The sequence below is a fragment of the Euphorbia lathyris genome, chromosome 10, assembly GCF_963576675.1.
Source record: "Euphorbia lathyris chromosome 10, ddEupLath1.1, whole genome shotgun sequence".
NCBI classification, from domain to species: Eukaryota; Viridiplantae; Streptophyta; class Magnoliopsida; order Malpighiales; family Euphorbiaceae; genus Euphorbia; species Euphorbia lathyris.
Genome location: NC_088919.1, coordinates 19052960 through 19079913, shown reverse-complemented (window position 1 = coordinate 19079913; position 26954 = coordinate 19052960). Strand labels below are relative to the sequence as shown.

At 37.9% G+C, this 26954-nt stretch overlaps 1 pseudogene; it reads right to left on the bottom strand.

The window, feature by feature from the left end:
• Positions 1-16267: 16267 nt before the first annotated feature.
• On the bottom strand, positions 16268-17398 carry LOC136208038 (U-box domain-containing protein 11-like; annotated as a pseudogene).
• Between the last annotated feature and the right edge of the window lie 9556 nt (positions 17399-26954).

Sequence of the window (26954 nt, the reverse complement as noted above, 5' to 3'; positions counted from 1 at the left end):
ATGACGATCCTTATATGTCCAAATGAGCTTTTATTCCATTGCTTTAATGTAGAACGTTTCTCAATTTTCCTTAGGACCTCCTGAATGCCTTCGTTCCCAACTAAATTCCATTCTGCATCAATAACCACTCGACAACCTATATTTCGGGTCCATATAGCTTCGAATCGAAATGGTACCTTTACTAACTAGTCTTGTAGTCTCAAGCATTATAGGAGCATGGTCTGAACATACTCTAGCTAGATGTTGGGTGATTGAATTTGGAAATAAAACATCTCATTCGACCATTTGAACATACCGATCTAATCTCTCCCAAATCACTTATGCTCATTTTCTTCCACTGTACCAAGTGTATATGGATCCCTTAGCCTTCATGTCAAACAGTCCGCATTCATTCGGACAGTCCCGAAAGGCTTGCTTTACCTTGTAGCTGGAATCACATCCTCCCTGCTTTTCAAATGAGTACAATATTTCATTAAAGTCACTAAAACACATACATGGTATGTTTTCTTTTTGCCTTAGTTCTTTCGAAAGTTCTCAAGTTCTCCATTTATTTTTACCTTCAGGCCATCCATAAATTCCAGTGCCCTTCCATTGTTGACCATCTGAACCCATTTGGACACTAAAGTGAATGTAGTGATCCGAGTAGTTAAGGATACTAACATCTATATCCTTATCCCATAATAGTATAAGTCCATAAGATCTTTCTACTGTAGGGACGATAAATAAATTCACCGACAAAGTGTTAGATTTCGACCTTTTAGGTGATTTTAATAGTGAAAGGAGCGTACTTTTGGACTCTCCTAAATGTTGGCTATCTTGTGGTAGTCTCGGTTCGTGCTTTCGATAACTCCAGTGAATTTCCGACCACCGGTTTCCGGCGAAACTCCGGTGAGCATTCCGGACAGAATTTTAATCGTTTCGTTTAGGTTCCAGACTTTATAATAGTGTTTCTTAATTCTTGGTCTATTAGGAGAATTGAACTAATTAGACTAATATGAAATCTTAAAGTATTTGGTGGGGTTAGGAGCATATTGAGTATACATTTGCATATATATTATTGTTTCAATAATAATTAATTATAGGAATGCATTTCTATAATTATAGGAGAGGAAGAAACGGGTGAGCAGGACCCCGAACAGTTTGATTAGCTTTTGAGACAAGAGGTAACCATAATTTTAAATATTTATATCTATATATATGTATATATCTACATAATTAATACTTATATGCCTATATACATTATAATTTATTCCAAAAAGGGTTATGTCTATATCTATACTGTTTTAGGAAGAATTGATTATATGTTGTTCATGATAATATTAAGTATGAGCTAGTTTTTGTTCTGGACAATTAATTGTTGTGGTGAACCATTATTATTTAGTGGTATGATTATGCTTAATTAAATCATAGAATGTGCATATTATTTTATCACATATTGAATCATTACCTTATAAGGAAAATGTCTGTAGTTGAATGGAAATGCGTCTCATTTCAGAATTTCACTTAATTAGCTAGCCTAAGTGGATAGGTGCGATGGTCTGAAGGTTGTTGATATTGTGAATGTATACACCTGTCTTGAAAAAGGAGACGATAGGGTGTTATTAAATTTTGGATTGGGTTTGATACTGCGTCTTGCAAGATTAGACGATAGCAGTACCGTTATAAAAGTACTTATATTGTGAAGTCTCAAGGTTGTGTGTCTTGCAAGAGTAGACGATAACTCATACCTATTTTGATGATAAAACACCATAGGACCATTATATATATATATATATATATATATATATATATATATTACTCAGGTTTAGCTAGGACCCTTAAAATAAATGATTACTTGATTGATCAAATATAATATATGTGAACTGTATGTGTGTTTGTGTATATATATATATATATATATATATATATATATATATTTACCATTATTCTTATTGAGTAGGCAGCTCACCCCTTGCCATGTTGAAATTTTCAGGCTAGGTTCAGAAGTTCTCCTATTTGCTAGATTTTCAGGTTTTTCCTGCATTCAGGCTGGCCAGCACAACGGTCTTATTCCCATTAGCAAATTTCATAGACATTCATTATATCTATTATACTATTGGATTTGATTATTTGTTTAAATTTAAAAGAATATTATTGACAGGTTGAATTGTTTGGTTGGTTATTTAATTCTTTGGTTATGAGATTTTGATAGACGGAAATAAATGAGGAGCCTTTATGTAGCTATGTTGGTATTTTTGCTTAAATTATGTTAATTGCTGGGTTTTCTATACGCTCCGGGACGGGGTTTACAGAAATGGTACCTTTACTAACTAGTCTTGTAGTCTCAACCATTATAGGAGCATGGTCTGAACATACTCTAGCTAGATGTTGGGTGATTGAATTTGGAAATAAAACATCTCATTTGACTATTTGAACATACCGATCTAATCTCCCCCAAATCACTTATGCTCATTTTTCTTCCACTGTACCAAGTGTATATGGATCCCTTAGCCTTCATGTCAAACAGTCCGGATTCATTCGGACAGTCCTGAAAGGCTTGCTTTACCTTGTAGCTGGAATCGCGTCCTCCCTGCTTTTCAAATGAGTACAATATTTCATTAAAGTCACTAAAACACATACATGGTATGTTTTCTTTTTGCCTTAGTTCTTTCGAAAGTTCTCAAGTTCTCCATTTATTTTTACCTTCAGGCCATCCATAAATTCCAGTGCCCCTCCATTGCTGACCATCTGAACCCATTTGGACACTAAAGTGAATGTAGTGATCCGAGTAGTTAAGGATACTAACATCTATATCCTTATCCCATAATAGTATAAGTCCATAAGATCTTTCTACTGTAGGGACGATAAATAAATTGTAATTTAGGAACCTCCTTTCAAATTGTTTGCTTCATGGGTATTTAGCCTCGTCTCCATAAAAAAAACAAAATTTTACACTTTTTTCTCTTTAAACGAGCAAGAGATTGGACCATCCGAGGTTGCCCATCCCTTGAACATTCCAACTAATTATTTTCATGGCTGCCGATGGGGTTGGGAACCAGCCTCCACCGTTGAATACTCAGAACTCCCCTCTGTCTCACTTCAGAGTCTTTTGTTCAAAGAAACCTCCCCGATAGACACATCTTCCATCATAATATCATCCTCCGGGTCTTCTTCTTTTTTCTGCCTATATTAATCTTCCGAGCTTGGTTTTTTAGGCGCATTTTGGTGTTGAGAGTAACCTTATGGCCTTCCCTATCCAGAATAGTCTCTTCATCACTTCTTTTAAGGTTAACATGGCATGCATGGGAAATAGTTTTTGATTGGCCATCGAGGATTCCAAAACATCAATAGGACTCTGCCCTGCCATCTTGCTGCATTCAGCTCTTTATTGTGGATCCAAATTTCCACTAGGGGGACAAGTACCACAAAACCGGTCATTGTGTAATATCATATTGAAATCACTTTTTGGATTAGTGTGACTAGCATTGGCTAGAAGTTGTACCTTTTCATTTGGGGTTATGTGTCCAACATATGTGTTTCCCAGTCCTCCTTCATCTTCAATTATCAGTTTCCTGTATACCCAGCAAAATCTTCTGTCACCACTTTGTCTCCAGTTGTATCAACCTTTATTATTTTTAATTTGATTGGTTGTGCACGCAAATTGAGGTTGTACTGCCACTCATCCCTATTAAAAATTTCTGGGAGTTTCGTATACTAATCATTAATATGCCAATTTTCCACACCAATAGCAAAAGGTGGGACGACTTTCATACTTGAAAGGGACCCAAACCACATCCCCTTTTGAATTCCTCACTTTAACCCCCCTCATTAGCGGCTTAGAGACATTTACCACAACCCTTACACGAACAAACTTGCCCTAATACTCAATACTACACTGATCAATCAAGCAAATCTCACTGATTGTAGATGCTATTGTCCTAATTGATTCTTCGTTTCTTCTATTCAGGGACAAATTATCCATCCTGATTAAGAATTGATAACTATTCATATCTAAATCCTCTAAGTGCACATCTTCATTGACTTCATGAAAGAGGACCAACTGTCGTTCAAAATGATACAGTCCCTCGTTCAAAATATTCTCCTTATATCGCTTAAATTCAAATTAATTTTTAAATTTAAGCTATTATAATTAAGGATATATTAATCAATTAACAAATTAAAATAAGTTATATGCATATCTTTTTAGACGTCAACAATTTGAAAATTAAAAATTAATGAGTTAAAAATGTGATTTGATAGGGTCTTGATTGAATTAAAATAAAAATTTTTTATTATTTTTTATTTGACCAGTAGGTATCATAAGCCGATAGTCTAGATTAATCCAGATTCGAGCTAAATATGTCTATCTCGGGAGACAAATGTGTCCCACCAAATATTTTAGTCATATCCGCATTTTTATCTCTAGAATTCGAATCATGGTTAAATAATTAAAGTAATCAAGTACTTTAACCATTTGGATCATGTGTTTCATAGTATATTTTTAATTTTTAATTATAAGTATACTATAGCTTTAAAACATGACATGCAAGTTGAAATTAGTCAAAATGAATTGGTCAGGCCACCTAATTAATAGACATTTTTAGATTTTAGGCAAAAAAAAATGCAAATAAAGCCATATTATATAGTTACCCTATGAATATGAATATTAGAAGTACAAACTTTAGAAGAAAAAATTGGTTACTTTTCTCAATTGGACAATATACCAAATTAATATATTATTGCAATAAATAGGCAATAAGTGCGATATAAAGAAAATAAACTAGTACATGTGAACAATCAGAAACCCGTTGAGAAAAAGACAAAGAAATCGTTCTCGAAGGACAAAACCTGGAAATTATAGCCGATTGGTTTCTCCTCAATAATAGACCATAATATTCTTATTTCAATAACTATTTTTTAATAATATGTACAGTCCTTATAAAAAAAGATAAACTAAAATAAAAAAATATGTGACAAATTTTATTTAATTTTTCTTAAACAAAAAATCAACTCCGAATCCGAACCACATTGTTTCTACATTTTGAATTTCACAAGCTTATCAGGAATTTTATCGTAAATTCCAAACATAAACTGCTAACTGATGACCACAATTAAAAGTTGAGGATCAACAAAAACATACGAGTTTGGGCATAATTCCTTTTACCCAGTCACTACAAAACAAAGACGTTTGGTACTAAGCAGGGCAAAAAAATATAAGGATTGCATTCCTCGATCCCTATTTCTTTTTTTAAATGTCAAAAGTATAGTTAACATTTTATCTATATATATATATACACCTACTGGCCACGAAAATTCTTTCCATTCCCAAAGTCGAGGATTGAACCCTGGACCTTTGGTTAAGGGAGGAGGAGCCTTTACCACTCTACCACAGCCCCATGGCTATATATATATATATATATATATATATAGTTAACATTCCTTCGGCTTAATAAAGGGTTCCATTGCCTTTGAAGTGTTTAAAATAACATATTGGTCATTTGAATTTGTTTAATACCTATTAGTAGGGGTGCACGTAAAAATCCGGAAAAGTGAAAAATAAAAAAACTAAGCCGAAAATAAGATTAACCGAAACCGATGGACTAATATACGGTTTTTAATTTTTTTATTCCAAAAACTGCGTTTAACCGAAACTGAACGAATGTCAATTTTTTTTTTTTTTTGGTAGAACGAATGTCAATTAAATATTAAAAAAAACATAAAAAATACATTTATTTATATGGTTAAACAATTATTTAGTCCTATATTTTTACATAACCCATTAACCAGTCAACTATTTAATTATAAGGTCTCTAAATTTTTTCAACTTTCAATCAAATATTAACACTAAATGAGATGAAAATATGTAAATAACTCTCAGTTTATTTGTTACTGTCTCTCTAATTTCAGTTTATGCGGCTTTCTTTTTCTTTTATGTTTTTGGATATAGAAACAAAGACAAGATTTTATTACTTGTTTTCCAAAACTTTATAGCCATAAGTTTTATTTGGGGCAATTTTGCATTTTAAAAATTTATTTTTATCCATTTAATTGTTCTTTAACATATTTGTAGACGGAGATTTTATATAGGGACTAAATAATTTAATGGAATCAAAATTGAGGGATCATATAATTATTTTAAAAAAAATTGGGACTAATTAGTGTAAAACCATAAGGGTTAAATAAGTGTATTCTGTAAAATGATACAGACATAATGCACGCATATTTCCCTCTCCGCAGTTAAATCAATTCGCCATTGACCCGCCGTCTCATGTCCACAATAAAAATTAGAATTCTTTTATCATTATTATTTTTATTTACTAATAGTTAGAAACCAAAATAAAAGGTTAACTAGCCAAAATAATTGGTTAACTGATTAGTGGTTAACCGAATTTAGTGGACTAGTGTATGGATAGTGTTTTTAAAAAACCGATTAAATGGTTAGCCGATCAAATTAACTTTAATGGACTGGTTAACCGACCATGTGTACCCCTACCTATTAGCCTTACGAACTTGCTTACAGTGATCCATTAGCTCCAGGAACTTGTTTAAAGTGATATATATTTCAATTTATTTAATTCAGTAAAAAAATTCAAAACTTAAAAAATAAAAATGAAATTCTAAATCCTTAAAAGAAATTAACTTTTTAATTTTTACACATTTATAACGTTTTTATAGATCTAGAGCTGAAGCTAGATTTATGAGAAATACACTCGCGGTGTTATAGATTTGATTGGGTAATATTTTTGAATAATGCACGTAGGATCTATAGTAACAGTGATGTTGAATTAGAAAGCAGAGCAGCCTATTTAGACAAAGGCAAAAACAAGTCAATAAGAAGTTCATCTTTAAATTTATAATCTCCTCCCAATGCCATGCCATGCATTTTAATCATTTGATTTCCCAATCTCTTTAACTGAAAAAGATTAAAAAGCGATGTACCATGCACATTTGGACCCTTTAAACCTAACCCACTAACATCAATTTATTCAATATTATATTCTATCTATAGTGTGCTCTAAATTGCTAATAGTCACCCCCTCTCCTGGTTGCTTCCTACTTTTTCACCACAAAATATATCCAAACGTTGATTTATTGAAAAAAAAACACAGGCTATTGCATTCACACTATACATATTCAATTACAACATTTCCGCATCATCTTGGTGAATGATATCTTACACCAATAGTACCTGAACTTTATCCTAATTCACATTTTGGTACCTAAATTATATTTTGTCTCAAAAATATATTCGAAGTAATGATGACCGGACAATTAAGTATATTTTACCGGTTAATGGCCGGTCAATGCGATTTTGATGAGTAAATTACATTGATGGTACCTGAACTTTACCCGAATTCACATTTTGGTACCTAGATTTCATTTTGTCCAAAAAATACACTTCAAGTAAAGATGACTCAATATTTTAGTATATTTGACCGATTAGTGATTGATCAACCCGAGTTTGACCATTTGAAATTAAAAATTGAGACCAATCATACACTCAATTAACATAAAATTATAATATTTTCATTTAGCTCATAAATGACAATATTATAATTTTATGTTAATTGAGTGTATGGTGAGTCCCAACATTTAGTTCATGTTACCCGGTCACTAACCGATCAAATGAACTAAACCTTTCAGTCACCTTTACTTGTGTTATGTTTTTAGGATAAAATAAAATCCAGGTACCGAAGTGTGAATTATGGTAAAGTTCGGGTACCATTAATGTAATTAACTCATGAAACTGGCGTTGACCTGTCATAACCGGTAAAAATATACTAAATTGTCCGGTCATCGTTACTTCAAGTATATTTTTGGGACAAAATGTAATCTAGGTACCAAAGTGTAAACTATGTAAAGTTCAGGTACCATTGGTGTAGTTTACCCGATATCCGGCCCAATATAACTTTGCCACGTAACATTTAAAAAATCTGAATCAACTTTCAGGAAAAGAGAGCACGTTGTATCCCCTCAGTAAAATAGAATAGGATGATTGTATATCATGAATCTTGATTCGGAAAGTCTCACTAGACTTAATCAAGGATCCAGTTGTTACAATGATCACAACCAATCCCGAGAATTGGGAGCCTAATGGACTTGAGGAATATCAGGCTCCGATATCTGACCACGTGTTCACCAATCAAAAGATGACATGTAGCATGCTCTGCTTCTCAAACCATAACCGTCTTCTACAGTCCAGTCACACTATAAATAGAGTAAGCTCAGTTCAAGATACACAACTTCATTTATTATATTAAGCTTACATTACAACTTTTGTTTACTGGTTGTGATTATCCTCCAGTCCTTTCATAATTGACTTAGGCATCGGAGTAGGTAAGCTAGACAACTTCCCTCTTTGACCTTGTTTCTATGCAATTGCAGGTTGATAGGTGGACTTTCAGGATTCAACCACATCAAATTGGTGTAGTGAGTGTGGATTGACACGACGATGACTCGTTTGAATAGTTCCATTGAAATTCCTTCCATTAGTGCACTTCCCACATCGGGGATCCAGAAAACGCCTGAGGAAGAGGCGTTGTCGAATTCAATAGGTTAATCACAACAAATGGTGGAAGAAGATGAATCCCTAAAGCCCCAACAGCAAAGACTTTTAGCCGCAATATCCCTATGTCTGGCAAAAAACCTAGGATCCGTCCACAACATCGTTAGTGTTATGAGGCCAATTGCTCGATCGAACACCACACTGTCTACTATCATCAATGAGATAAAAAGCTGAAGAACCGAGTAAGAGATCTAGACGCCTAGTCAAAGGGGAAAGGAGACTTTACAAATATGACATTGCCCGTCCCAAACTCCTCATACGCATAACGTAAGAGACGTTGATCAATCCCCTATAAGACCAGTCCGCGTGAGAAAAGAAAGATGACCCTCCCCAAACAACAGGACATCAGACTCCAATCACCCGATGACTTGCCATAGGTCTATTGAATCTCGATCTGTCAGCTAAGAAAGAGAAGTTGAGCACCAGATCCATGAGCGATAGGCACCAAAGGAAAGGAACCTCCCAGTCAAAGACGAGGTCACCAAAGCTAAGCTCGACGCAATGTAGAAAGAACTCGACAAGCTCATGAGCACCATTGTCGAGGTGAGGATCAATGTCTAATACCACAACATCATAGGTAAATATACCCTTCTGTAAGAGGATCATAACTAAGTCTATGCCCCGAGGGTTCAAGTACCCACGACTAAAAGCGTACGACGAGACACAGACCCTACTATCGAGGTTAAACACTTTAGGCGAGCCATGGATACTACCACGAAAACTGATGATGTAATGTGCTACCTCATACTAGTAAGAGTCCATAGGCACTGAGATAATCATCAGCTTTAAGCAGATGTCAAAACTCTTCACCAAAAGCAAAGTCATGCAGGATCTCAACTACCTAGTCCACCATGAGAAAGAAACTCTCAAGGACTATGTAAAAAGATTCCATTGACATTCAGGTTAAACTAGTGAATATGGAGGGAGTGATGATCATCATAGCGGCCAACTGCCTCTGCAAAGAGTTATCTGGAGACCTAATTGTTGTCTCCTGAATGGACTCTAGCAAGTGTACTAGATACAAGTAATAAAGTGATAAGTCAAGTATCGTATCCACATGGATTGAGGACCAAAGTTTATGAGAAATACTTTGTAGAACAGGGTGTTCGTGGTGTGTGTATTCTTTAAATTGAGAGATGTTGTTTAAACAGTAACAAAGCCAATGATTTAGTTGATTAAAAGAAGTACTTAATGATGGTAAAAGGCAAAACAGGTTAAGCACAACGGAACAGGTTACTATCAGTCTCTAAACACCCTATTTATTCATGAATGACGTAAAGTGAAGTCAAGGTCTCTTCTTTAATGCTCACTTAAGTCAACTCTCGTGTGTTCTTAAGATTCTAAGACGTACTACAACCTTAAGCGTCCCTAAAGTTGGTTCTTTCTTGCATTACGATCGAAACAGCATTTCTATTAAGAAAACTTTTGATACAACCTCCTGACATCTCTATTTCGGGGTTGAATGCTTGACAAATAGTTCCATGAAGATGAAAGCAGTTTCCTATTATGCATCTAACACTAACATACATGCCTTAAGCAATAAAGTTAAAGATTCATCAAGCACAACATAATATATCACCATTCATTCATAAATAAGATAATAGAAGACTTATATAACCGGCCCTAACTGGCCAAACCCATTCAAAATGACTACTCACTCATGGTATAGATTGAACAGCCTGAGTTAATTCCACAAACCTCCATTGGTGGAGAAATCTTCCTTAGAGAGCTTTTTCCTCTCTCAAAGAAGCCAAAATTCTAGTTAAACGATTATCCCAAAGTCAAAAAGGTACTTTCTCCTTCTCCCCACTACATCTATATAAAGGGAGAAACGATCCGTACCATAAAATATTACAGAAAGATTGTTTTTCTACAGCTAAGTTACTAGGAAATGATTAATTCTAGTTTGACCCTTGAACACTCAAGGGGGTGATCTATCTTGTCATCATGTTGCTTTCTGCCTTTCCTACGCCTACCGTCACTGCCACGCCGCTCCTGCCACTTGTCCAGTCGCTATCCGTCATCAGGTACGCATCGGAGATCCGCTGGATCAAAAGTTGCTCTACTCCTCAAGGTTCGTTGCAAAATAGGCTATGTGGTAGCCCTTTGACTTAATCAATACAAATCTGCATAAAACACTTATAAGTTCTTTTATTTATGAATATTTCGCCTAAATCACACACAAATTGTTATTAACATGCTGTTTAATTGCAGTCATATTCATGCCTAACAAATACCCCCAAATAAAATCCTTACTTGTCCTCAAGTAAACAAAAAGACAATAACAACATCACAAGGGATTAGGTATGAATAATGGAAGAATATTTATAGAACAAAGATGAACAGGCGAAACAGATTTAGAAAAATGATTCAAACAGAAAGAATTTACGACAGAAGACTTTTTGAGCAAATCATGATTGCTAATGAGGTTTTTTCGCTAGAGTTAAAATTTTTATCCCTTTCTTATGAAGTTCCTCAAAGCTTCAAGTTGAACCTCAATCATCATTTAAACCACCTGCATTGCTCCAAGCTTCACTAAGTTCGGGAGGATTCACTCACTCTCAAATGGCCTTTGTTGCCATAAGGGAAGGGATCATCACTCCTCAGCTTAGTACAATCATCGTTAGATTATGACATTGCTTATCGGCCCTATCTCGATGGATCAAAAGTTTTCCAAACATAGTCTAAAGGTCTTACACATAGGTTGTAACGTTAAGCTAAGGCTAGGGTATGGGAAAAGAATGGCTATTTGAGTGTAAGAATTATGTCCACATGCCAAGCGATTCAACTTAATTACATTTTAAACATTTAGTGAACTTGTTTCACTTTATTACTCTGCACAGTTTGTTTTACAACATTGGCCAAACTAATCTTCAAACACACAAGAGACAACCAATTCAAACATTTCATTTCAGGCTCAAGATATGAACATATGTTCTGAGTATACAACAAAACTTCACTCAATCATCATTCCTCAGATGTCACCATTTCAACAAATTTATTTTTATCCACTCAGAATTTCTTAAAATTGTAATTTTCCTTAACTCGCGCAGCTTGTTCTGAGGCATGAGACAAATTCAAGGTATTTTGGGATTTCAGTGAAGGGAATTGGTTCCATTACGTAGTGTTTAAGAAAGAATAAGCTAAGGCTCAAGTTGGATATCCTAAAAATGTGGGTGCAAAGCACGGGTAGGCTTTTTGTGGAGTGAATATGGGATCTAAATGCCTTTTTCCTCCTATGTTCTTCCACAATTTTACCATTTTGACTAGGCAACCAAAGCAATACCTACCTAAGGACAATATGCACTAGCCCTCTCATGAAGAAACAATGCATTTTCATGCTAATGTAGGCTCAAGTTCTCACATTTTAGGGCTTTTGCATTGGAGCAGGAGATTCTTTAAGTGAATATTGATTTAAAACTTAAATTTTTTTAGAACTTCTCGATTTGGGAGTTCAAATAATTACACAAAGCTATTACCTCAAACCGCAATCACAAAAGCACAAACATCTAGGAATTAGACAAGAGAATGAGATAATTACAAGAAGACCAATAATGGACAATTTGCTTAAAGCGGACGTCGAGATTTATTAGAGGGTAAATTGTCAAACATATCATTCTATAACAACAACATGTTTCATCTTCTTATCATGTTATGCTCAAAACTTTTGCAGTTTAAACGCATGAATCCCACCCCCAAATAAAAATCAACATTGTCCCCAATGTTACACTAAAAACGGGACAAAAAGAATCATAACATGATCGCATTGGAGTGTAATAATAAATGCAAAGAAGGGTTATAAGTGTTACCAGATGCTTGGATAGCAACAAGTGTGAAGGTTTAGACAAGTGGGGAACGAGAGGACTCAACCTCTCAATCCTTAGCAGGAGCAGTACCATCCCCTTTCGAGGAGGTAGCGGCATGTGTTTCAGGGGCAGCAGATTTCGCTCTTACCGGACTTTTGACCGAGGTACCCGAAGGACTTTCCCGCCCATGCTCTTCTACAGAGAGGTGCTTCAGCATATCCACCTCACTTTACAGAATAGCAGTTTTATGCTCAAGGGCATGGATCTGGTCTTGGTTAGCTACATTTTGTGCAAACAGGGCATTGAACTTATAAACAATATCATCATTGGTGAGCTTTGCACATTTCATGTAAAAGGCAAGGTCTTTTTCATGCTCAACTTGCTCGGACTCAGAGGAGACAGAGACAGTAGGTTCACTCTTTCTCTTTCGGCTTTTGGCTTTCGACTCTCCTTGATTCAACAAAGTCTGCCATCCATACCCACTTCCCATTCACCATTTTCCCAAACAACATGCTCTGTAAACTCCTTAAATCAATCTGGTCAGGGTGGTTCATAACAGTGAGCCGAGTGCGGTCCTCTGGCTTAAAAACTCCAATCTCAGCTGCAATCCGAGTCACGATACTCCCACAGCAAATGACCGAGGAATTCTTCTTTCCAAAGTTGGCAATGTACTCCCCAAACCAATAGCCTAAATTCATTCTGGGCCCAGTTGTCATACTCCACATAGCCGTAAGGTCGACATGGGGAATAGTGGCCTGGTTTTCGCGGGCAAAGATGGTGCCAGAGACCAGTTTATATAGGTAACGGACGGCATAGTCATCAATATTCGACGCCTTAGAAACACTACCGTCATACCTCGGCTGGTTCGAAATAGATTGCCAGAAAGCTTGTGGGTCAAACACATCAGTGGTTTGAGTGAACGCCTCCTTGTAACTTTCCGACTCTAGGTCATCATCATCCGTGGCACCCAATAAACTGTTAAACATGTTCAATGAAGGCCGTTGGGTGTGGGTCATTAGTCTGAAACTAAACTTTCATTCCTCGTCCGGGTCTGTGATCTCGGGATGACGCTTAAACGTAGCCAAGAATTCCAACGTGAGTTCCTTGTAGGCTGGCTCCGTTATTTCAAAGAAACAGCCGAAATGGCATGCCTCCATGAGTTTCCACACACGCACGTCAAGTTTGAGCTTCTTCAAGGTCTCCCAGCAAACTGTTCTCACAGGCCCGAATTCAAGTTGCACAAGTTCCTCGTAGTATGTCTGCACTGCAGCATCTTTGAACTGAGACAGCTTTTTCACCAATTTTTCGTCAGGGATGAAAGCAACTGTGCTTGTTCCCGTCATTTTGCCCTTAGCTTTTTCTTTCTTCATTGATCCTTCGATTTTTACCTGCTTGCCAGATCCATGAGTTCTCATCCTGCGCTCAAGTCTAAATAGGGTTTCCCAATGATAAAGAGCACAGAGCATGTGGTGAACCGTGAAATAAAAATGTGAAAATAATATAGGTCGAACGAGGGGCCGTATTTTTGGTTGGTCTCCTTAAGTAAGGAGAGGAAATGAAACGTCATGTTGCCAACCCGCCTTTATGAGAGCGGTCCAAAGGACGCCACTTGGACAAGTGGTTGGCAAAAGGCGCGTTACATGTAAAGACCCTGGGGCGACAAACGGTCACGCTTTAAAATTTGAATTTATGACTCCCCTATCCGTTGGATTTTATCGAGGAAAGGAGAGCATGTGAAAGAAGTACCTAGTGACCTATGATGAGACATTTTACTTTTTCAGACTTTTAGTTCGCCTCCTAGTTTCCAAGGATAGTCTGTCCATGGAAGGGTAAATCAACTCCCTATTTGAACAAGTAAAAATGTAAAACTCGATCCTTGTGGAAAAAATGTAAGTTTTACATCTTTGCTTGCGCCGGAGATACATAATACGGACCATTGCACGACACAAAATGGATCTAAACTACCTTTAACAAAATTTAACAAAATTTGAAATGCAAACTAATTTAAATGCAAAGTTACTTGTGCTACAATTGGTGTTTGTAGCGAACACCTTGTTTGTGCTTCTACTGGCTTGGGGGGTCTTGGAAGTGAACTGTATCGATCTTCCTTGTGTGATCGTTCTCTAGATAGGGTTTCAATCTTTGCCCATTCACCTTAAAAGGTTTCTGACCCTCCTTGCCAATTTCAACTGCACCATGACCAAACACCTTGTTCACCAGATAAGGTCCCATCCATCTTTATTTAAGCTTCCCAGGAAACAACCTGAGTCTCGAGTTGTACAAGAGAACTCTTTGTCCTTCGTGAAACGTCTTTATCTGAATTTTTCTATCGTGCCACATCTTGGTCTTGTCTTTGTAATTCACCGCATTCTCATACGAAAACAGCCTGAACTCCTCCATGTCACAGAGTTGAAGTCTTTATTGGTCTCCCACAGCCTGTTGCTCAAAATTTAAGAAGGTTAATGCCCAAAAGGCCCTGTGTTCCATTTCAACCGGCAGGTGACAAGACTTGCCGTATAACAATCTAAACGGAGACATTCCGATTGGTGTTTTATAGGCCGTTCTATATGCCCAAAGAGCATCGTCAAGCTTGTTTGCCCAGTCTCTCCTAGAACTGCCAACAGTTTTTTCTAAAATTCTTTTGATTTCACGATTGGAAATCTCCACCAGTCCACTTGCTTGTGGATGGTAAGGTGTGGCAATTCTGTGAGAGACTCCAAGCTTGCCCATCAGCTTCTCAAATTTGGCATTGCAAAAGTGGGTTCCTTGATCACTAATGATCGCTCATGGGACACCGAATCTGGCAAACAACCTTTTAAGGAATTTTACAACCACACGGGCGTCATTGGTGGGACTAGCCATTGCTTCAACCCACTTGCTCACATAATCAACAGCTACTAAGATATATTTATGCCCAAAAGATGTAGGGAATGGACCCATAAAATCTATGCCCCATATATCAAAAATTTCACACACAACTATGTTGTTGAGGGGCATGGCATTTCTAGCTGAGATATTGCATGTTCGTTGGCACTCATTGCAAGTGCGAACGAACAGATTGGCATCTTTAAAGAGTGTTGGCCAGAAAAAACCTGATTGAAGTACTTTTGCTGCAGTTCTGCTAGCGCTATGGTGTCCTCCAGCTTCTCGGTCATGACAATGGCTTAGAACAGCCTATCCCTCCTCTTGAGATATACATCTTTGAATAATTTGGTCGGCACACAACCTGAAAATATAGGGGTCCTCCCAAAAATAATATTTAATTTCAGCATAGAACTTCCTCCTTTGATTAGTGGACAGGTTGTGAGGTTTAAGTGAACTGGCTAGATAATTGGCTATGTCAGCAAACCATGGAGCAGGTTGTGCAATATAGAGACGTTCGTCTGGAAAACTCTCCAAAATCTCAGGTTGTTCTTGGTTTCTTTGGTGAGGAATTCTTGACAAATGATCAGCTGCTACATTTTCCGTTCCCTTCTTATCCTTAATTTCGAGATTGAACTCTTGAAGTAAAAGCAACCACCGTATCAGCTTTGGTTTTGCATCCTTCTTGGCGAACAGGTAGCATAGTGCAGCATGGTCTGTGTGAACAATGACTTTTGATAGCACCAAGTAGGGGCGAAATTTGTCGAAAGCATACACAACTGCGAGGAGCTCTTTTTCCGTCGTGGTGTAATTCTGCTGGGTCTCGGTTAATGTTTTTCTTGCATAATAGATAGGCCGAAATTTCTTCTCAACCCTCTGCCCCAGAACATCTCCCACACACGTATCGCTTGCATCACACATCATCTCAAAAGGCTATTCCCAGTCGGGTTTAGAATGGCAGTAACATAATTTTCATGTATTGACACATCTTTAGAAGTTAAAAGGTTGACTAGAACAGAAATATATAGCTCTTGCTTCTGCTATTAGTATCCTATTATATGTGCTTCTTTTTTATAATTCCAGCCCTCACAGCCCTACCCTTGTTCCCTTGATAAATGCAAAGATTGAACAAGGCTGTTGAAGCGTCTTTTTTTCGTCTTGGCCCTCCATTTTCAAGCAGCTCTACTAAAGCTGGTATTGCCCCGGATGCACCAATTATTATTTTGTTCTCATCCCCAAGTGACAAGCTAAAAAGTGTTGCTGCTGCATTCTCTCTTGCTTCTGCGCTCCCAGCTCGGAGAATTTGAACAATAGAAGGAATGGCACTAGCAAGCATTATCATTGCCTTGTTAGATTCATATATGGAAAGATTTAGAATAGAAGTAACTGAATTTTCTTGTATTGACACGTCTTCAGAAGTTAAAAGGTTGACTAGAACAGGAATATATTGCTCCTGCTTTTGCTATTAGTATCATGTTATCTGTGCTTCTTTTTTATAGTTCCAGCCCTCATAGCCCTACCCTTGTTCCCTTGATAAATGCAAAAATTGAACAAGGCTATTGCAGCGTCTTTTTTTCCTCTTGGCCCTCCATTTTAAAGCAGCTCTACTAGAGCTGGTATTGCCCGGATGCACCAATTATTATTTTGTTCTCATCCCCAAGTCACAAGCTGAAAAGTGTTGCTGCTGCATTCTCTCTTGCTTCTGCGCTCCCAGCTCGGAGAATTTGAACAATAGAAGGAATGGCACCAGCAAGCATTATCATTGCCTTGTTAGATTCATAAATGGAAAGATTTAGAATGGCAGTAACAGAATTTTCTTGTATTGACACATCTTTAGAAGTTAAAAGGTTGACTAGAACAGGAATATATAGCTCTTGCTTCTGCTATTAGTATCCTGTTATCTGTGCTTCTTTTTGATAGTTCCAGCCCTCACAGCCCTACCCTTGTTCACTTGATAAATGCAAAGATTGAACAAGGCAGTTGCAGCGTCTTTTTTTGCTCTTTGCCCTCCATTTTCAAGCAGCTCTACTAAAGCTGGTATTGCCCCGGATGCACCAATTATTATTTTGTTCTCATCCCCAAGTGACAAGCTAAAAAGTGTTGCTGCTGCATTCTCCCTTGCTTCTGCGCTCCCAGCTCGGAGAATTTGAACAATAGAAGGAATGGCACCAGCAAGCATTATCATTGCCTAGTTAGATTCATAAATGGAAAGATTTAGAATGGCAGTAACAGAATTTTCTTGTATTGACACATCTTCAGAAGTTAAAAGGTTGACTAGAACAGGAATATATAGCTCATGCTTCTGCCATTAGTATGTTGATATCTGTGCTTCTTTTTGATAATTCCAGCCCTCATAGCCCTACCCTTGTTCCCTTGATAAATGCAAAGATTGAACAAGGCTGTTGCAGCGTCTTTTTTTCCTCTTTGCCCTCCATTTTCATGCAGCTCTACTAAAGCTGGTATTGCCCCGGATGCACCAATTATTATTTTGTTCTCATCCCCAAGTGACAAGATAAAAAGTCTTGCTGCTGCATTCTCTCTTGCTTCTGCGCTCCCAGCTCGGAGAATTTGAACAATAGAAGGAATGGCACCAGCAAGCATTATCATTGCCTTGTTAGATTCATATATGGAAAGATTTAGAATAGCAGTAACTGAATTTTCTTGTATTGACACATCTTCAGAAGTTAAAAGGTTGACTAGAACAGGAATATATAGCTCATGCTTCTGCTATTAGTATGCTGATATCTGTTCTTCTTTTTTATAATTCCAGCCCTTACAGCCCTACCCTTGTTCCCTTGATAAATGCAAAGATTGAACAAGGCTGTTGCAATGTCTTTTTTTCCTCTTGGCCCTCCATTTTTAAGCAGCTCTACTAAAGCTGGTATTGCCCCGGATGCACCAATTATTATTTTGTTCTCTTCCCCAAGGGACAAGCTAAAAAGTCTTGCTGCTGCATTCTCTCTTGCTTCTGCGCTCCCAGCTCGGAGAATTTGAACAATAGAAGGAATGGCACCAGCTAGCATTATCATTGCCTTGTTAGATTCATATATGGAAAGATTTAGAATAGCAGTAACTGAATTTGCTTGTATTGACACATCTTCAGAAGTTAAAAGGTTGAATAGAACAGGAATATAGAGCTCATGCTTCTGCTATTAGTATCCTGTTATCTGTGCTTCTTTTTTATAATTCCAGCCCTCACAGCCCTACCCTTGTTCCCTTGATAAATGCAAAGATTGAATAAGTTTGTTGCAGCATCTTTTTTTCCTCTTGGCCCTCCATTTTCAAGCAGCTCTACTAAAGCTGGTATTGCCCCGGATGCACCAATTATTATTTTGTTCTCTTCCCCAAATGACAAGCTAAAAAGTCTTGCACCTGCATTCTCTCTTGCTTCTGCGCTCCCAGCTCGGAGAATTTGAACAATAGAAGGAATGGCACTAGCAAGCATTATCATTGCCTAGTTAGATTCATAAATGGAAAGATTTAGAATGGCAGTAACAGAATTTTCTTGTATTGACACATCTTCAGAAGTTAAAAGGTTGACTAGAACAGGAATATATAGCTCATGCTTCTGCCATTAGTATGTTGATATCTGTGCTTCTTTTTGATAATTCCAGCCCTCATAGCCCTACCCTTGTTCCCTTGATAAATGCAAAGATTGAACAAGGCTGTTGCAGCGTCTTTTTTTCCTCTTTGCCCTCCATTTTCATGCAGCTCTACTAAAGCTGGTATTGCCCCGGATGCACCAATTATTATTTTGTTCTCATCCCCAAGTGACAAGATAAAAAGTCTTGCTGCTGCATTCTCTCTTGCTTCTGCGCTCCCAGCTCGGAGAATTTGAACAATAGAAGGAATGGCACCAGCAAGCATTATCATTGCCTTGTTAGATTCATATATGGAAAGATTTAGAATAGCAGTAACTGAATTTTCTTGTATTGACACATCTTCAGAAGTTAAAAGGTTGACTAGAACAGGAATATATAGCTCATGCTTCTGCTATTAGTATGCTGATATCTGTTCTTCTTTTTTATAATTCCAGCCCTTACAGCCCTACCCTTGTTCCCTTGATAAATGCAAAGATTGAACAAGGCTGTTGCAATGTCTTTTTTTCCTCTTGGCCCTCCATTTTTAAGCAGCTCTACTAAAGCTGGTATTGCCCCGGATGCACCAATTATTATTTTGTTCTCTTCCCCAAGGGACAAGCTAAAAAGTCTTGCTGCTGCATTCTCTCTTGCTTCTGCGCTCCCAGCTCGGAGAATTTGAACAATAGAAGGAATGGCACCAGCTAGCATTATCATTGCCTTGTTAGATTCATATATGGAAAGATTTAGAATAGCAGTAACTGAATTTGCTTGTATTGACACATCTTCAGAAGTTAAAAGGTTGAATAGAACAGGAATATAGAGCTCATGCTTCTGCTATTAGTATCCTGTTATCTGTGCTTCTTTTTTATAATTCCAGCCCTCACAGCCCTACCCTTGTTCCCTTGATAAATGCAAAGATTGAATAAGTTTGTTGCAGCATCTTTTTTTCCTCTTGGCCCTCCATTTTCAAGCAGCTCTACTAAAGCTGGTATTGCCCCGGATGCACCAATTATTATTTTGTTCTCTTCCCCAAATGACAAGCTAAAAAGTCTTGCACCTTCATTCTCTCTTGCTTCTGCGCTCCCAGCTCGGAGAATTTGAACAATAGAAGGAATGGCACTAGCAAGCATTATCATTGCCTTGTTAGATTCATAAATGGAAAGATTTAGAATGGCAGTAACAAAATTTTCTTGTATTGACACATCTTTAGAAGTTAAAAGGTTGACTAGAACAAGAATATATATCTCTTGCTTCTGCTATTAGTATCCTGTTATCTATGCTTCTTTTTGATAATTCCAGCCATCACAGCCCTACCCTTGTTCCCTTGATAAATGCAAAGATTGAACAAGGCTGTTGCAGTGTCTTTTTTTCCTCTTGGCCCTCCATTTTCAAGCAGCTCTACTAAAGCTGGTATTGCCCCGGATGCACCAATTATTACTTTGTTCTCATCCCCAAGTGACAAGCTAAAAAGTGTTGTTGCTGCATTCTCTCTTGCTTCTGTGCTCTCAGCTCGGAGAATTTGAACAATAGATGGAATGGCACCAGCAAGCATTATCATTGCCTTGTTAGATTCATATATGGAAAGATTTAGAATAGCAGTAACTGAATTTTCTTGTATTGACACATCTTCAGAAGTTAAAAGGTTGACTAGAACAGGAATATATTGTTGGTCCCTAGTAATTAGTTCCAAGGGGGGGGATAGGAACTAATGTAACTTTTTCGCTTTTAATTATGCTGACTTAATGTTATTTTAAGAGTTTGATAACTCAGCGTGTTGGTCAGCACGGCCGATTGATTAGTCAGACAGTTTTAGTTCTATGCTGACTAAGACTGCTTGACTTGAGAGTTGGGAATTGACACTTGAAATGTCAGCTTCCAACTTAGCACTCAGATTTACTCAGTTTCAGTTTTAACAATTTATAAGCTAAGTAAATACAACAAGCAACACATGCACATATATATATATATATATATATATATATATATATATATATTGAGAGAAAGAGTTTAGAAGTTACTCAGCACGACTTATCCTGGTTCTGTCTCTCTGCCTACGTCCAGTCCCCAGTTCCTCTTGGGATTTTCAATCCAATACTGAGCTCTTTCAAGGTAGAGCACAAAACCTTTACAAGGCAGTGAGTATGCAAGAGTACGTCCTCTATTCGTCTACTCAGCTCCTACTAAGTACTACAACCCAGTACTTAGATTTTTCTACCACTGAATACTTACAACCAAGTACTCAGCTCAACACTCTCAATATTCCTATTGATCACACACTTGTTCTTTTTCAACTAAAGAACACTTTAGATGATTACAAAACAATCAATCTAGCATTTACACAGAGAATAGAAAAGTTGGTGTAAGATCTTTTTGTATTTGAGTGCTTTCAAGATTTTCTCTCTTGCATTTTTCTTTTGATACTTCGGCAAATGATCCAAGAACTATCATTGTCCTTTTATAGATGAATTTCTGAAGATTGGATCATTTGAGATGATTTAGCCGTTAAGTCCAAAACGGCTCTTTTAGGGAACATCTTCTGGTCAGCTTCAGACTGTTCCGCCATTCCCTTCCTCTGTTTTCTTCAGGCGTCAGGTTTTGTCTTCTTGCATCAGACTTGTCTTTTTGTGCCAGTTGTCTTTTACCAATAATCCATAGACCCATGATTTTTGGAATTAGTCTTCTGTGTATTTTCGAGGCTTCAATTATTGGTGCAGGAGATTGGCAGACTTTGTCCTTTAGTGAACAGATCCTTCATGATGTCCTGACTGTCACTCAGCTTCATTCGTTATCTTCGAATGTTCAACTTCCATGCTGAGTTCCTTCTTAGTTAGCTCCGTTCTGTTTATTCAATTCTGAAGGAGTCTTCTAATTTAGTCAGCTTCGTTCTGGCAATTTTGAAGAAGACTTCTGAGACTGAGTTCTACTCCACTCAGCTTTTATTTCGTTTATGCTGAATTCCGTTCCACTCAGCTTTGTCTTATGCTGACTTTTGACCTGTCTAACTTTATATATATATTTGCACTCAATATTGAACAAACACATTAGTACAATTAAATCAAAGCATTTAAATTTAATTGCCTTTTAATCATGGATGATTTTGTCAAATCAAAATCTTGTGGAAAGGTGTTTCAACAAACTCCCCCATTTTGATGTTGGCAAAATACATAATTATGGAACTCAGTTATAAGTTACCCCATGATTGATATATTTTTGAAATGACTCCCCCGTAAGGGTTGCACATATTGTCTTAACTTAATTCTAAACCTTCCAAGATTTAATTGAATTATCCTTAAGACATTTGTGTATACCGACTTAATTTAATGTTAGATTTTTCAAGATCTGAGCTAATTTGATTTAAGTCAGTTTTCAAAAATATTAGAAGTATGTTGCTACTCAGTTTATTACATCAGTATTTTAGTGTTAATGTATACTGAGTATGTTTAACTTCTTAATTTGTTTGTTCAATTTTATCGACCAGATTGAGGAAATAGTTCTTGACATAGATTAAGCAAAAAGATAAAGCAAAAACATATATGAAATATTCTATGCTAAGTTCTAGACATTGACTAGACTATATCTAGTTCTTCTTCTTCTTCTGAGCTTGGTGGTCAGCTTGAGCTATTCCTTTACATTTGTCTTTACTTCCTGCAAGCTGAGTTCCTTCTTGACTTGTCTCCCCCGTTTTGCCATCATCGGGTTTATAAATGAATATGTCGGTGCAAGCATGAGAGGAGAGGTGAGTTGAGTAACGCTGGAGCCTCTTAGTACTTTCTCGCAAGCCATCAATTATAGGGACACTGTCATCTTGGACATGGCGAGGAACCCGAATAGAACTGCTAATCATGTTGAGCAGGCATTCATGAGATTTGCTAAGCCAGGTGAGCGAGCTGGTGAGCTGACCAAAAGATTGGTGGTACATCTTGAGCAAGGCAGAGTCATAAAACATGCGCTGGGCATTGTTGATGCGCATTGCCTTTATAATGGCTTGGGAAAAGCTCAAGAGTTGACTGTTGGAAACTGGATCAACATCCATTTGTGCTTTGTTGATGTTGAGTAAACTTACTACTTCACTCAGTTGGTCAATTGTGCACTGGGAGGAGGAGGATACTAAGTCACACGTACTAGTCAGCTCAGCATTAAGCTTGGTAAAGTATTCTTGAAGTTCAGCAGAGGTGGCAAACTCAGCATTGCCAGGTGCGCTTGATTTGGTCAGTTCTGCAGTTAACTTAGCAAAATATCCTTGAAGTTCAGCAGAAGTGGCATACCCTGGATTAACTTCTGATGGTTGTTGGATTTTTCCTTCAAGCGAGTTCAGATGGTTCACCATTGTGAGAACTAATTCAGTCAACTTTGTTATTTGGTCTTGCCTTGGTTGCTGAGTTTGAATGGTGGTCATAACACTTACTAGATCCTTGAGTCCTCTTAGTTCATTGAGAAGCTGAGTGATTCCAGGCAGTTGAGAGGGCTCAGTATGAGAAGATCTAGCAGCATCAGCTTGAGGAGGGTTCAATTCTTGAAGCAAGGACTGAGCAGAGGCAATGATGCGTCGGCCTGACTCAGTGGCATTCAAGTAGGTGAATTGAGCCGCATTTGTCTCAGAGGCTGGAATTGAGCTTGAGGGTGGAGGAGTTGGCTGTTTGCCAGATTGATTACCCTGATTGGTGACTGGACTTTGATGCAGATTATCTTCAGGAGCTGAGTTGTCAACATGCTGAGTTGGAGGTGGAGTTTGATTAATCATGTTGATCTGCTCATCCTGAGTGGGTGAAGTTGAAGTAGGATTTGTATCATCTTGAGCATGCTTTGGATTCTCCGGAGTCTTGGCTTGTTCCTCAATATGAGTAACAGAGGCTTGGTTTTGCACAAGATCCGTTGGAGGAGACTCAGGCTCAGCATCATGAGAGAAATATTTGAACTGAATTTTGGACATTTCAGCATCAATATCTTAAGGAGGAGAGTCTGCAAGGAGATCAATAACTTGAGTTTTATGGGCTTTCTTCTTAAGTCGCTTAAACCTTTGTTCCTTGGGAGGAGAAGGGTCAGCATCAATGTTCTCCTCATCAGTATCAACTGTCTCTTCTACCATAGTTGGATGCTCATGTTGCTCAACATGATCCTCAACAGTAACATTTTCTCCTTCCTCAACTCTTTGCTCAACATCACCCTGAGGTTGCTCAATATCAGCATGTTCTTCCTGCTCAGTATGGACGTTTTCCTCAACATGAGTTTCTTTCTCAGCTTCCCTTTCTTTTTCAACATTTGCTTTCTCAGCTCTTTGCTCAGTTTCTTTCTCAGTTTCCTTTTCTAGGTCAGTTCCATGACCTTTGGAGGATACAACCCAATCTAGGGGATCAGCTTCAACTGTCTTTAAGGTATTAACCTTCTTCCTTTTCATCAAAGGGGATTCCAGAGTTCCCTCTTCTTCATCCTCAGGCTCTTCTGGCCTCTTTCTCTTCTCTGCCGACTCAGCTTTCTCCTTAGCCTTGTCAGCTTTAACTTTTTCTTGAGACACTAGTCTCACTTTCTTTGGGACAGCATTGATGTCTTTGGAGCATGTGTCAATGGCCTTTCTCTTCTTCCTCTTCTTTTCCTTAGGTGACTCAGCAGGAGCCTCCACTTCTTTCTCAGTTTCCTTTTCAGGCTCAACTGCTAGCTCAGCTTCATCATTTTCCTCAACATCTTCAGCTTCTTCATATCCTTTCAATGGTTGATTGTATAATAACCCAACCAGCAGAGCTGCTGTGATCTCATTTCCTAAGGTATCAGTTTCATTGATTGTCTCAATCTGTTTGTCCTCAATGATCTTATTGATCAGAGAACCCAGCCTGAGCTTCTTTCTACTGCGTTGAAGAGCCCCAACTAGAAAGACGGGCATGTTAAGTGGAGTGTAGGTCAACATGTGCCATATGAAGCACTGTTCAAAATTGGAGGCAGATGAGACTGAGTTGAGTTTGGGGAAGATGAAGTTGGTCAGCATGTAGTGAGCCATCTTCTGTTCTTGCCCCATACAGGTGCTGGGTATTTCACCTTTATGATCTTTGGGCTTGCAGAACCCCTTGATCTTGTCAAGCTTCTCCTTTGGTACCTTCTCTTTTGTTGTCCTAAATTCTATTCCTTCGTCTGGTAAATCAAGCAAAGTAGTTAGATAGGCAGGGGTTATGGTGATTTTCTGACCTTTGACTGTAGTCTCCAAATAGTCAGCATCTTCTTCATCAACAAGCATGTTAGAATAAAATTCTCTTACCAGCCTGGGGTATGTTTTTCCGGAGAGTGAGAAGAGACCGGTCCATTTATTCTTCTCGATCCAGTCGCAGAATGGCTTCTTAGAGGTGACGAATCATGGAGAAAACCATCTGCACTTCAGAACCTCCAAGTTGTTGACCTTTTTATGGACCTTGATCATATTCCTTTCTATTTGCTTTGAAGAACCAGCGGGGTCAGCTTGAGTGGGTTTGCCAGAGGTTTGGCCAGGCTGAGTGGTGACGTTAGGGATTTCATTTTTGCCGGAAGCCATTGTTGCAGATGAAGGTTTTGAGGTTTAGGGAGAGAGAAGGATTCGATTACAGAAGATCGTAAGCGTAAAGAGTAATGAGTGGGGATTCTTCCACTACTTATAGAGTTTTGAGTCATTAATGAACTAGTCGTTTTCATCTTGGGACTTTAATCGATAAAGATTCTGCCATTTATGACAGGTTCGGCGCATGGGTATTCATTATTACTGCGTTTTTCTAGGTATGATTTGTTACACGTGTCATTGTTTATTGGTGTAAGTGGGCATTTACTCAGTTTGCCGGAATATGAGTCGTTTATGATACTGAGTATTTAATTCTACGTAGATGGATTTCCTATCTCTTAGTAACTCAACATATGTTCATCACACAACATGTACATTCACTCGGCATAAGGTGATTACTCAATATGTCTATCTACTCAGCACAGAATGTTTACTCAGCATTTGTATCTACTCAGCATAGACTATTAAGCTCAATGTGCAGTAGTTACTAGATTGATATCAGTCAGCATGACAATCACTCACCATTTATTCAAATACTTAGAATTATTGAAGAGGATTAGACATATCGATAGCTTCCCTTAGTATGTTAAATTGTTCACGAGCCAAAGGCTTGGTGAAGATATCTGCAAGCTATTCATTTGTTGGCACATAGGTCAGCTTGATCTCACTCTTTAGTACGTGATCTCTGATGAAGTGATGCCTTATGCTGACATGCTTCATCCTACTGTGTTGAATGGGATTCTTGGATAGATCAATGGCACTTTTATTGTCACATTTGATCTCTATTGTCTCAGTTCTTACTCCATAATCCTCAAGTTGTTGCTTTATCCATAGGACTTGAGCTACACAGCTTCCAGCAGCAACGTACTCAGCTTCAGTTGTAGACAGAGCAACTGATGGCTGTTTCTTGCTGAACCAAGATACTAGACATCTTCTAAGGAAATGGCATCCTCCTGAAGTACTCTTACGTTCTAGCTTATCCCGTCCATAGTCAGCATCAGTGTATCCTATGAGTGTGAAGTCATTTGAGGCTGGATACCACAAACCTGCATCAACTGAGCTCTGCAAATATCTAAAAATTCTTTTTACAGCAATTAAGTGAGATTCCCTTGGGTCAGCTTGATATCTTGCACAATAACATACTGAGTACTGTATATCAGGTCTACTAGCAGTGAGATAAAGTAAGGAGCCTATCATACCTCGATAAAGTTTACTATCTATTGACTTACTTTCTCATCTTTGCATAGGACAGTATCAGTACCCATAGGGGTTGATATGGGCTTACAATCTTTCATATCAAATTTCTTTAACATCTCCTTGGTGTACTTGGACTGACTAATGAAGATGCCGTTCTTACCTTGCTTGATCTGAAGTCCAAGGAAGAAGCTGAGTTCTCCCATCATAGACATTTTGAACTCAGTCTGCATCTGTTTGCTAAACTCTTGACACAAGGATTCGTCAGTAGCACCAAATATTATATCATCTACATAGATTTGTGCAAGTAGGGTATGTTTACCCTTTTTCTTAATGAACAGGGTTGTGTCAGCTTTTCCTCTGACATAATTCCTGGTCAGCAGGAAGTTGGTCAACCTTTCATACCAAGCTCTTGGAACTTGCTTCAGGCCATATAAGGCCTTCTTGAGTTT